This window comes from Clarias gariepinus, chromosome 23, assembly GCF_024256425.1.
Source record: "Clarias gariepinus isolate MV-2021 ecotype Netherlands chromosome 23, CGAR_prim_01v2, whole genome shotgun sequence".
Taxonomy (NCBI): domain Eukaryota; kingdom Metazoa; phylum Chordata; class Actinopteri; order Siluriformes; family Clariidae; genus Clarias; species Clarias gariepinus.
The window spans coordinates 10,008,748-10,020,016 of NC_071122.1; the positions used below are offsets into that span (position 1 = coordinate 10,008,748).

The following is an 11,269-nucleotide window of genomic DNA, read 5'->3' on the forward strand; positions in this document are numbered from 1 at the left end:
CTCTCTGGTACAGGAGTAGAAATTCCTGAGCACCTTAGAGGGCAGTCTAAAATCTCTCAAGTGTCTAAGGTGGTAGAGACGCTGTTGGACCTTTTTCACCACGGTGTTGATGTGGACCATGACAGGCCCTGCGTGATGTGAACACTGAGGTATCGGAAGCTGTCCACTTTCTCCACTGGGCTCCTGTTGATGATGGGGGTCTGGTAGTTCCTCACCTGCTTTGTACTAAAGTCCACTCTGTTCCTCTGGCACCAGTTCTCTAGATTTACAATCTCCTCTAGGTAGGCCGACTCATCATTGTTGGTGATCAGGCCCACCACGACAGTGTCGTCAGCAAACCTAATGATGGCGGTGAAGTTGGTAGTGGCCACGCAGTCGTGGGTGTACAAAGAGTACAGCAGGGGGCTCAGAACACAACCCCGGGGGGCTCCAGTGCTGTCCAGACGAGCAGTGCAGTGCTTGTCCAGACGAGACAAGACACACTAAACAGACTAGAGAACTAAACACAGGAGACTATAAATGCAAGGGGCTAAACACACACAAGACAGACTGGGCTAGGCCTACTAGCTGTTATGCACATTAGCTGCTAAGCTAGCTAGTAGCTAAACAGACTAATTGCTAAACAGGCTAGTAGCCAGAGACCCAAGGGATGAACAGACTAGGTACATAGCAGACTAGGTATGAAACAGACTAAGAACTCTTAAGGTTGGTGGCTAAGCAGGTTAGTACCTAAACAGACTAAGAGCTAAACAGACGAGGAGACTAGAGAGACTAAGATCTTAGCAGGTTAGTAGTGCACTGATTAGTATTTATACAGACTAAGAACTACACATGCAAAAGAGGTTACTCACACATGAGAGTAAGCACAAAAGGCTAATTCTTCTAAAGGCTAATCCTGCTAGGAGACAAACTAACTTAAGACAAATATAAACATAAAGCTCCAGAAACCAAAAGGCCAACTATAATTAAACAAACAGAACATAATTAGAGAAACAAAACCCACTTAACCTAACTCACATTAATGCTCGACCCAGTTTCCCAGAACAACCAGCTATTTATAATGGGAGTAATGAGCTGCCTTGTTCAGGTGAGCACCCGCATCACCTAACACAGGTGCCTTTTGGGAAACTGAGTCTACCAACAAAAAAACATTAACACAAACAGTGCCCTCTAGTGGGCAACCCTCACAGACAGCTGTTTAATTTTGCAACTTATTAAACATATAATAATTTGCTGATGATAGGTTAGGCTTTCCATCCCAAGTGTAAATATAAATAAATAAATAAACACTCCCTGGTCATGTTTCATTGTTCCCTTTAGGGCCTAGTATCCAGTTTGAGGATCTAGTATCTAGATTATCAATATCAAAAGAAATCTTTAGACATGCACTACAGTAATTTCACAGTTAATCAGGAACATTTACACAACAGCACATTTATGCATTCATTTAAATGGCTATTTATGTGGTGGCAGCAAAGTGCAAAATACTGTATTATGCAGATTCAAAAGCTTTAGTTAATGTTCCTATTGAATAACCTGGGAGTTTTACAAATAACAGTTCCCGAAGTTTAAACAGAATGATAAAAAAAATGAGGAAGCGACAGTGTGAAAAGATATAGCTAGTGACCTGTATCTGCATTATTATTTTCTGCACTGAGCTGCTCTAACTTGAGTGGCTCATGTCCATAGAATTTTTATAAATATCCAAAGCATTTAAAAAGCATTCAATCATTTAAAAAAAAATCACATGCGTCTAGAACATTTCTGCTCCTTAACTACAGTACATTTGTATACAAATGTAAAAACAGCTTTAACATCTGAAATTTATCAAATTTAAATAAGTTTCACACACATCATGCAATCATACATGTTTTGTATTCAGCCTGAAAAATATTAATTTAGCGATTATCTTGACATTCATCATGAAATCATACAGTACATTTTATTTCCTTACAGTTGTATAGTTATTTCCCTTCATACCACAGCATGATAAAATGCTAATGCATGGATTGCTTAGTAGGTGTGCTTTATTTTAGTATAACAGCACAGCTTAAATAGTTTCCTAGCTCTAATATGAACAATGGGTTTGGATTAATGCACTACTCTAATATGGTTATTGTTTCTATAGTAACTGCACACAGAGGGATTTTCACATAATCTAAAACTAATAATAAACAGGTTTAAAGAAAAACTAAAAAAAAAAAAAAAAACTGAATAAAACATTGCTTTTTAACAAAGTGAAACATACAAGTTCACTCAAGTCAAACTGGGAATAAAAACATAAAACCATTTGGCATTTACAGAAGATTTTAAACACAGTACAGCGTGAGAGACTCTTAGCCGCAGTAAAACATTTGAATGGTCCTAATGTTTTAAAGAAGGACCTACATTTGTGATTGACTAAACATATGCAAGTTTTGTTTGTAAATTGCTATTATAGGAACTCTGCTTTAAGTTATTGCCAAATTCCCCATACAGTCCTGACCTCGATCCAAGCAATTTTCACATGTTTAGGCCATTAAAGAAGTTACTGGGAGGCCAGCGTATTAGACATGAAGCAGGTAGTTTGATCATGGCTTTCGCAAACTGAGAGATCTTTCTTTCTTGATGGTATCCAAGCACTGGTGAAAGATTGGGAAAAGTGCATTAGTGTAGGAGGAGTGTAGTTTTTACTCTTATGACTGTATTCTGTTATTCTGCACAATTAAAAGTCCTGGTGAGACTCAAATACACCTCATAAAATCTTTTGACAATTTTATTTATTTATTTTGCATTGATTGAAGCCAGGTGGCATGGTGGCACTGTCGCCTTGCACATCCAGGGTCAGGGTTTGTTTTCCCGCTTACTTCCATAGTCCAAAAACATGCAGATTAGGCTATTTGGCATTCCCAAATTTCCCATAGTGTGTGTAAATGAGCATATGTGTGTATGCTAGCAATGGATTGACAACCTACCCAGGGTGTACTTGTGGCCTACGTATCCTGGGATAGGCTCCAGGCTCCCTGTGACTCTGTATACAGGAATAAGCAGTATAGACAAAAAGTAAGTGAGTAAGAGGGAGTAATTGAATTCATCTTGGGTTTATCTGCTTTTGCTTTGTAACAGTAAGTGGTCAAGAGATTACACTAACCAGTTACTTTGTCAACTGAGAGAGAGAGATTTTTTGTCTGTTTAAATAATAACTAGTTGTTCACAATAAGGTTATTGAAAGACCAAGTTTTTGAATCTACAAAGTATTTAAATGCATTTGAATTTGATCAAATTAAGCCTCATTTGCATAAAAAAAAATTCAATTAAAAGCAAAAACCCTCTCCAAAAAACTTGTAGGTACATCAGCAATCCACTAGCAGAGATTGATTGTGAACTCTTTCTCTAATAAACAATTATCCTATTCACTTTGTATACATGGTATTTAAGTATCTGTCTATCTAGATGATTAAGATTACTAAGAAAGGACATAATCTAAAACCTTAAATCACATTTTTTTTTTTTAAATGAGACATTTTGTGTGTTACCTTTTCTAAGAGTAATGATATGCCTCAGTGACTTTAATGGTACCGTTACTGCATTTTGATAGAGGTTTTGTCAGACACCCTACTTGTCCAATATTTCTTCAGGGTAATATAGATTCTTCAGCTTGACAGGTGTGTATCTGCTGAAATATCCCTGCTGACTGGGGCAGCGACCGGAGCTAAGCATCAGAGCCTTTGATTTGTTGCTCAATTCACCAGAGTTCAGTGTCATTTAAATCCTGTCCGAACAAATCTGCTATCAGTTTTCCCAAGTTGCTTGCTGTCATGTCAGGCTTTGTTGACATCTACCATTTTTGTGTTCTCGTGCTTGCATTTGGTTTTTCTAGGAGTTACAGGCAAAAATCTACAGTCAGTGATGTGACTGGGAAAGTGGCAAGCTAGCATTGTTTCTGATGTATTAAAAAAAAGAACAGCCACAAGAATACAAAATGTTTTTAGTGGCAGAACTGATTAGTAAATTGCTGGCAAATTGTGATGTTTACATTCATCAAAATTCATTTGGAAGCTGATTTGATCCCTACAAGTGAAGTAGGATCAAATCCTAGCATTCAGTTGAGCAATAGAGGGTTAAGGACATGCTCAAGTATGCAAAAGTGGCTCTCTATGGTTTGAACCTACAACCTTATTGTGAGTATGATAGAGCCTTAACTGTTGAAGTACCCTTCCCAATCACAGGATGAGAGGATATAAAGCTGGAGATGGATGCCAAATACAAATGTCACACTAAATAATAAAATTGCTAAATAGTAAGGGACTAATAGAAAATTTACTACATTGTTTTTTTTTATTAATTATTAAAAAAAATGTTATGAAAATGTATTTTTGGGTTTTTTTTGGACAGTTTTAGAAATCTCTAGTGAGACATGAGAAAATACATCTCACTTTAGTCCTTTAAATAGATATATACACACTCCTGAACAAAGTCAAAGAAAAAGACAAAAAAAAAATAGAGACTGTGCTTGCATTTATTGAAAACTGCATTTAAACGCAAACAGGCTGTTTATCAGCTTAACAAAAGTTCAGCTGATAAACAGCCAGAATTTTCTAGCCCAAAAATACTCACAACAGAACTAAAAGTGTCACAACTTTAAACACTCCTTTCAGCATGCATGATCAACTGTAAGGCTATAGTCTTAAACTTTTGATCGTCTGATGACCAGCCTGTTTGAGTTTAAATGCAGTTTTCAATAAATGTTTTTTCTTTTGGCATTTTAAAGAAGTACTTACAACCTGGTTACGATTAACCATTGCAAAGTGTAAACACTTGTAATATTTTCTCTGGTCTTAAGATTTTGTTCAGGAGTGCTTATATATTTATTTCAACCTCACTCAGACCGTTATCATGGTCTTATTCTGAATGACACCATTCTTCCACCTATCCTTGAGAGCTAATAACAACAATGTCAGGTGACTGACCTTGCCTTTCTCGCCTCAGCTGGATCAGTTATTTGCTACTAAACTTACTCGCGAGAGATTACAGTTTCACGTCTTGAAGGCGCTTTAAGTCTCTGAGGGTTGTATTGGATTTCTTCCCGATAATATGAATGCAACACGAAAATGTGCACCGCTACTGTACAGTAAGTATGACTTTACCTTGCTTCTTTCTTTTTTCAGGTGTTTGTATTCGCGTCTACTGTTCGTGATATTTTCATCCTGATTACTGCGTGTATGCACATAGGGTGATGAGTTTTTGCATATTTTCTGTTTATACAATCGTTTTCCTTTGAACGGTTCTGTTCACAGACTTCATTCAACTGATGATTAATGAGTAGTAATTCATCATGAGCTACATTTGAATATTGTGTTTGAGTTTTTTTTTTTTTCCCAAACCCAAGCAGTTTATACAGATTCACTTACTTACACACTTACGCACTCACCCATCGTCTATACGGCTTTATCTTGTATGCGGTTCAAGGCGACAGTGCTAACTACTACACCACCATGCCGCCTATACCTCAGCCTGTGATAGTAATAGTAATAGACTGTGATTGGAGAAGGGCTAGTCGCAAATGCTGATAAACAATTAATGAACAGTGATTCGTCATGGTTGATTTATGCTCGTGCAGCCATCTAGAGCTGATTGTGGTACTGTGCCTCGTTACAGCTGAGCCTGGTTTGTTAAAATGATCCACTCAAAATGTCGCTTTTGTCAGGCTGAGATGCATCCATGGGATGGACATAGAGAATGTCCATCCTGTTTGGGTATGCAGCATTTGCTTGATGATATTAATCATCCCTGTGCAGCAGCTGTAAGGTTAACATTACAGGAAATAGTACAGAGAGCCAGGCACTCACATTCTGCCGATAAACCGATGTCCTCACATTCTGGCATACTGTAGGATAAATGTGGGAGGTCCACAGTAATTTAGAAACCAGAGGATGATACCAAGTTGAAGATTTTAGCAGCTTTTCGTGATTTAGTTGATAAATTTAAAACATGTGCAACTACTGGAAGTGCACAACCACCTGCAACCTCTGTGGATGATGAGCAATCACACCGAGAGCGGACAGATGATTTAGTAGATATTATTTCACTGCATGCAAATGACTCTCTTTATGGTAGGGAGGGGAAGGCAGGAGAGGATGATGAGGATGCATCCAGGTCTGGTGCTTCGGGGGAGGGGAGCACACACTTGACATCTTTTCTCTTATTTTAAGTGCAGCGAAAATCTGAGGTCTTGACACAAGAGAAGAAGCTAATATTTTAGTATCCTGTGCCTATCCCTGTGGCTAAAGATTATTCTTAAATGTTGAGAAAAACATGGAATAATGCAAAAGTGGCACCCCAGTTTAATGCAGGATTTAGGTAATTAACCAAAATAAATTATACCCCTAAGAGTGGTAGGGGTAACATGCCTCCAGTGCAGAGAGAGATTGCAAAATTAACCACTTTAGGGCCTGATCGGGTCACGGATAACCCTAGGTGCCCTGGTAGTCAGAAGACAGATAGGTTAATGTGCCAAGCATACAATGCAGCGGCTCGGGCAGCCCGATCAGGAAATGCTCTCAAATTTAAATTTTATTGGTCACATACACAGTCATACACAGTACGATATGCAGTGAAATGATTATACGACAGCCGGTGACCTTAAAAAGAAAATAAAAAATAGGTATAGTGTATAAGGAATAAATATTAATAAAAAGAAATAAAATACAAAGGAAAATAAATGTAACTAGTAAAATAAACAAACTGTACAAATAAGGGCATGTAAAAATATCACAAAATATAGAATATAGGAATATGGGGGAAAATATAAAAATTTTGAAATGTTTTAAAGTGGCATTGAAATGTTTTAAAGTGGAAAAGTGGCAAAGTGTCATTTGCAATGGCAGATAAACATGTATGGTATGAAAAGTGACATGTGCAATGGCTTCAGATATGTAAATATTTATTGCATGAATGTGTCCATGATTGTCCAGTCAGTGTCAATGTTTAAAAGATATTACTCCTGTGTGGTCTGATGTAATTGAGAGACCTTATCGCCTGCGGGAAGAAGCTCCTCCTCAGTCTCTCTGTGTTGGCCTTCAGGGAGCGGAATCGCTTCCCAGACCGCAACAGAGAAAACAGTCCATTGTTGGGATGGCTGAGGTCCTTCACAATTTTCCTGGCCTTGGTCCAGCACCGCTTGCTGTAGATTGAGTGCAGGTCAGGGAGCTCGATGCGGATGATGCGCTCAGCTGATCGCACCACCCTCTGTAGAGCTCGTCTGTCCTGCATGGTGCTGTTTCCAAACCAGGTCGTAATGTTTCCCGTCAGGATGCTCTCTATGGTACTGGAGTAGAAATTCCTGAGCACCTTAGAGGGCAGTCTAAAGTCTCTCAAGCGTCTGAGGTGGTGGAGACGCTGCTGGGCCTTTTTTACAACGGTGTTGATGTGAAAGGACCATGACAGTTCCTGCGTGATGTGAACAGCGAGGTATCGGAAGCTGTCCACTCTCTCCACTGGGTTCTCATTGATGATGGGGGTCTGGTAGTTCCTCTCCTGCTTTGTACTAAAGTCCACTATCAGGTCCTTTGTCTTGCTGATGTTCAGGAGGAGATTGTTCCTTTGGCACCAGTTCTCCAGATTTACAATCTCCTCTAGGTAGGCCGACTCATCTTTGTTGGTGATCAGGCCCACCACGACAGTGTCGTCAGCAAACTTAATGATGGCGGTGGAGTTGGTAGTGGCCACGCAGTCGTGGGTGTACAAAGAGTACAGCAGGGGGCTCAGAACACAACCCTGGGGGGCTCCAGTGCTTAGAGTGAGTGAGGCTGAGGCATATCCGCCCATCCTTACTGCGTGCGGTCTGCCAGTCAGAAAATTGGAGATCCACTGACACATGGATGAGCTGAGTCCCAGGTGCTCCAGCTTGGTGGTGAGTGTGGAGGGAATTATGGTATTAAATGCAGAGCTGTAGTCGATGAAGAGCATTTTAACATAATTCCCTTTCCTAGTGTCCAGGTGAGTAGGTGATGTGTGGAGGAGATAGTCTTGGCAGCTTTGAGAAAGGTGATCAGCTCAGAAGATCGCGATGTTGTAAATTTGGCTGATGTGGCACTTATCACACTTATCAATTTTAAGGGGTGTGGAAGGAAAGAAGAGAAGGAAAGAAGTTGCAAGGATGTGCACGTGGTGGTCCAGAGGAAGTGCACAGCTGGCAGACAGGCACTCAGCTTCTAGGTATTGGTGGCGACAGAGAAGGAGAGTGGGACCCCTGTAGGCAGCGGCTCCTGCAGGCTCTTTAATGGGGCTCTGACGTCTGACATCTAGGCAGTTTCCAGCCACTTTCCGGTTGTTGTTGCATTAGTGTTATGCTGTTCGCACAACTTCCTAATCGCATGATATCCTAGAAAAATGTCATGGAATGTATCCAGGATGTTAAGCAATGGATACCTGTAGTTCATTAATGCTTTTGCACAGTATATATATATATATATACACATATATATACACACACACAATATTTATATAATATATAAATTAATATTTTTTTTTGACAACCTTAAGTGTTAAAGATTACCCAGCGGGCACAACACATGTAATCCACGTGGATTTCTGGTGGATATTTGGTGAAATGGTGGATCCACCAATTTTCACCTGATATCCACGTTGATTCCACGTGGTTTTAGGCACGTGGAAAACCTGTTCTAAATTAATGTGGAATCCACATGGAGTTTTAGTTCTACATTATTCTTCGTGCATTTCCATGTGGATATAACGTGGAAAATAATTTCGTACCACCTATTGATGGTTGCTTGATCTAATTTTGAATGCATATTTTGTATGTTTTTACATAAATTTGACAATCATTAATTAACATTAAACACACTCTAAAATAAAATGACGCATATGACGCATCCAATGTGTTCTAAAGTTGAACACATGAGCCAAAATGTGTTCTAAAATGGCATTTTCAAAATGTGTTACTGATCGCCTAAATGCCACATCTGACTACAACGTACACTGGATTTGCAAACTAAAAAGAAACCGATGTGCTATCAGAGGCGACACATAGGCGTCGCTGCACAGAGTGACTTTGCAGTCTAGCGAGTGGTACTGAGCATGTGCAGTGATCAGCCTTTCCTGGATCCCGTTTTTTAAAGTGGAAGCGCGAAACATTTATAGCTAATAAAAAGAAATTAGAAACTTCGAAATTTGTTTAAATTTGTGGTCTGCTGAAGTTAAAAAGTACCCGTGGCAATTGTGTTTCATACAGAGAACAATTGTGTGTGATGTTACAGGGTAAGCACTGAGGTAAGCAGTAATATTCTAGTATGTTCTGTGGCAGTTAGTGTAGGTTCTAACCGACGCGGTTAGCTTGATTGTGAATCTATGTATGTAGCTAACGTAGGATTCGAAGCATAACAGGCAATTGCAAACGTTAATTTGTCAAAAATCATAAAAACAGGCTAGTATTTGATGAACAGGTATAATTTGTCATAAATGCAGCACCATCACCATGTATAATATATTATATGCACTGAGGAGTTCTGGCAGTGAACCCTAACATTTACTTGCAGAATATATGTTCCATTGAATTTTTAAGAATAAAAGTAAGAACTTTTCCGTGTAACTTATGTGGTTACTCTACCCATTTATTTATTTGAAGATAAATAGATAAGTTTTTTTTTTTTTTTTAGATTCCTTACCAATTCACTTATGTTTCAACTAAACATGAAGGGATCACGAGGGGATAAAACATCATTTGACAGCGCTGTGCAAATTAATAACTGGTAAGTAATTGAATAGTGCCTTGTGGTCGTGTCTTTTTTTATATTAAAACAATGATTGTATTGATAAATTGCAGTCCATGCATCTAAATTGTACTAAACATTTTTGTCCTTTGACAGACAGTGTAGTAAAGGTGCATGATGTTACAGAAGCCTTTGCCCTCAGCACCATTGCCAATCGGTTACGAAATGCACCTAAGAGGAAAGAAAGGCTGGATGCAGTGTCATTTATTAAGTGTTAAGTAAATGTTTTTGTAATTTTGTTTCTTTTGCTGTTTGAGACAGTTTTCTATCTTCTCTTAGATGTTTTGTTGGTTTAATTAGTCTTTTAGTATTCACATTTTTATGGTATTTTAGTATTATGCACTACACCCAGTTTTTATGTGCATTTTGTATTGTTTGTTTTGAAATATGAATAAATTATTGGTTATTACAACTTTTATGTGATTTGTGTCTGCTTTACACTTGATGTTGTAGACATTTTAAACTTTGCAGAATTTACGTTGAACACAACACGTATTTTCCATGGGCTTATATCCATGTCTTTTCCAAGTGGTAAAAAACACGTGGATTCCATGTGTCAAATCCACGTGAAATTGGACTTGCCTTTTACGCCTAAATTACCCGTTTTTTCCACGAGTTTGTGCCCACTGGGTAATAACTGTCCAAACATTTGCCAAAATGAAGCAAAGAAAAAGAATTTGTTGAGAATGGATTGATAAATGGCACCCTGAGTGTTGAGTCACCCAAACCAATGTAGTGTATCAAAATACAATCATAGTTTTAGAGCTTCATAAGTAATCTAATCAGAGGGCTGCGGGATTCCTAAAGCTCCTACAGGACCATTTAACTAATGAATCAGTGAAGTAAAAGCAGCCTCCCTAAAAACCAACACACCAAAGCGTTTCAATATCTTCAGATAATTGTTTGCTCACTCAACTTAAGAATTTGTATATGATAATAATGATTATGATGTGTTGTAATATGCTGTTGAGTTCTCCAATACTAATAAGCAACCATATGAGTTAGCCTTATTTTTTTAAATAAGCATATGTATTAACACGTACTAACGTACAGTATGTGCAAGTACATGTACAGTATGTACTAACATTTAATATGGTACATGTAGAAACATACTGTATTAGAAACCTGCTGAATTTTGGTACTGTAGCCACTGTGGTACACAATAAGTACCATGATATTAACCAAAGTATTGTGGTACACACATAATTATTACCACAGTCCCCTCTGAAAGACTACATTACCTACCCTGGTGATGGATTTCTATTAAGCATACCATAGTAATGTGTGAAGTACCATGGTAATACTATGGTATGTACCATAGTTTACCATAGATAACCATAAAACAAGCTTGCTAACTAAAGGAACAATAGCACTTTTTTTTTTTTACTATTAGCTTTAGCAACCTGATTTAACAAAATATTACTTGTAATAGACTAATTTTGCTTCTTTGGTAGACTCTGCTGTCCAACACCAAGCTCAGGAACAGCGAGTCACACTAT

At 38.4% G+C, this 11,269-nt stretch overlaps 1 long non-coding RNA gene across 1 annotated transcript; it reads left to right on the forward strand.

Annotated features, from left to right (window-relative positions):
* Nucleotides 1–9,211: 9,211 nt before the first annotated feature.
* On the forward strand, nt 9,212–10,205 carry LOC128511674 (uncharacterized). The gene is made up of 3 exons (XR_008356190.1): nt 9,212–9,270; nt 9,657–9,749; nt 9,867–10,205. It is a non-coding gene; the product is annotated as an uncharacterized LOC128511674 (long non-coding RNA).
* Nucleotides 10,206–11,269: the final 1,064 nt, after the last annotated feature.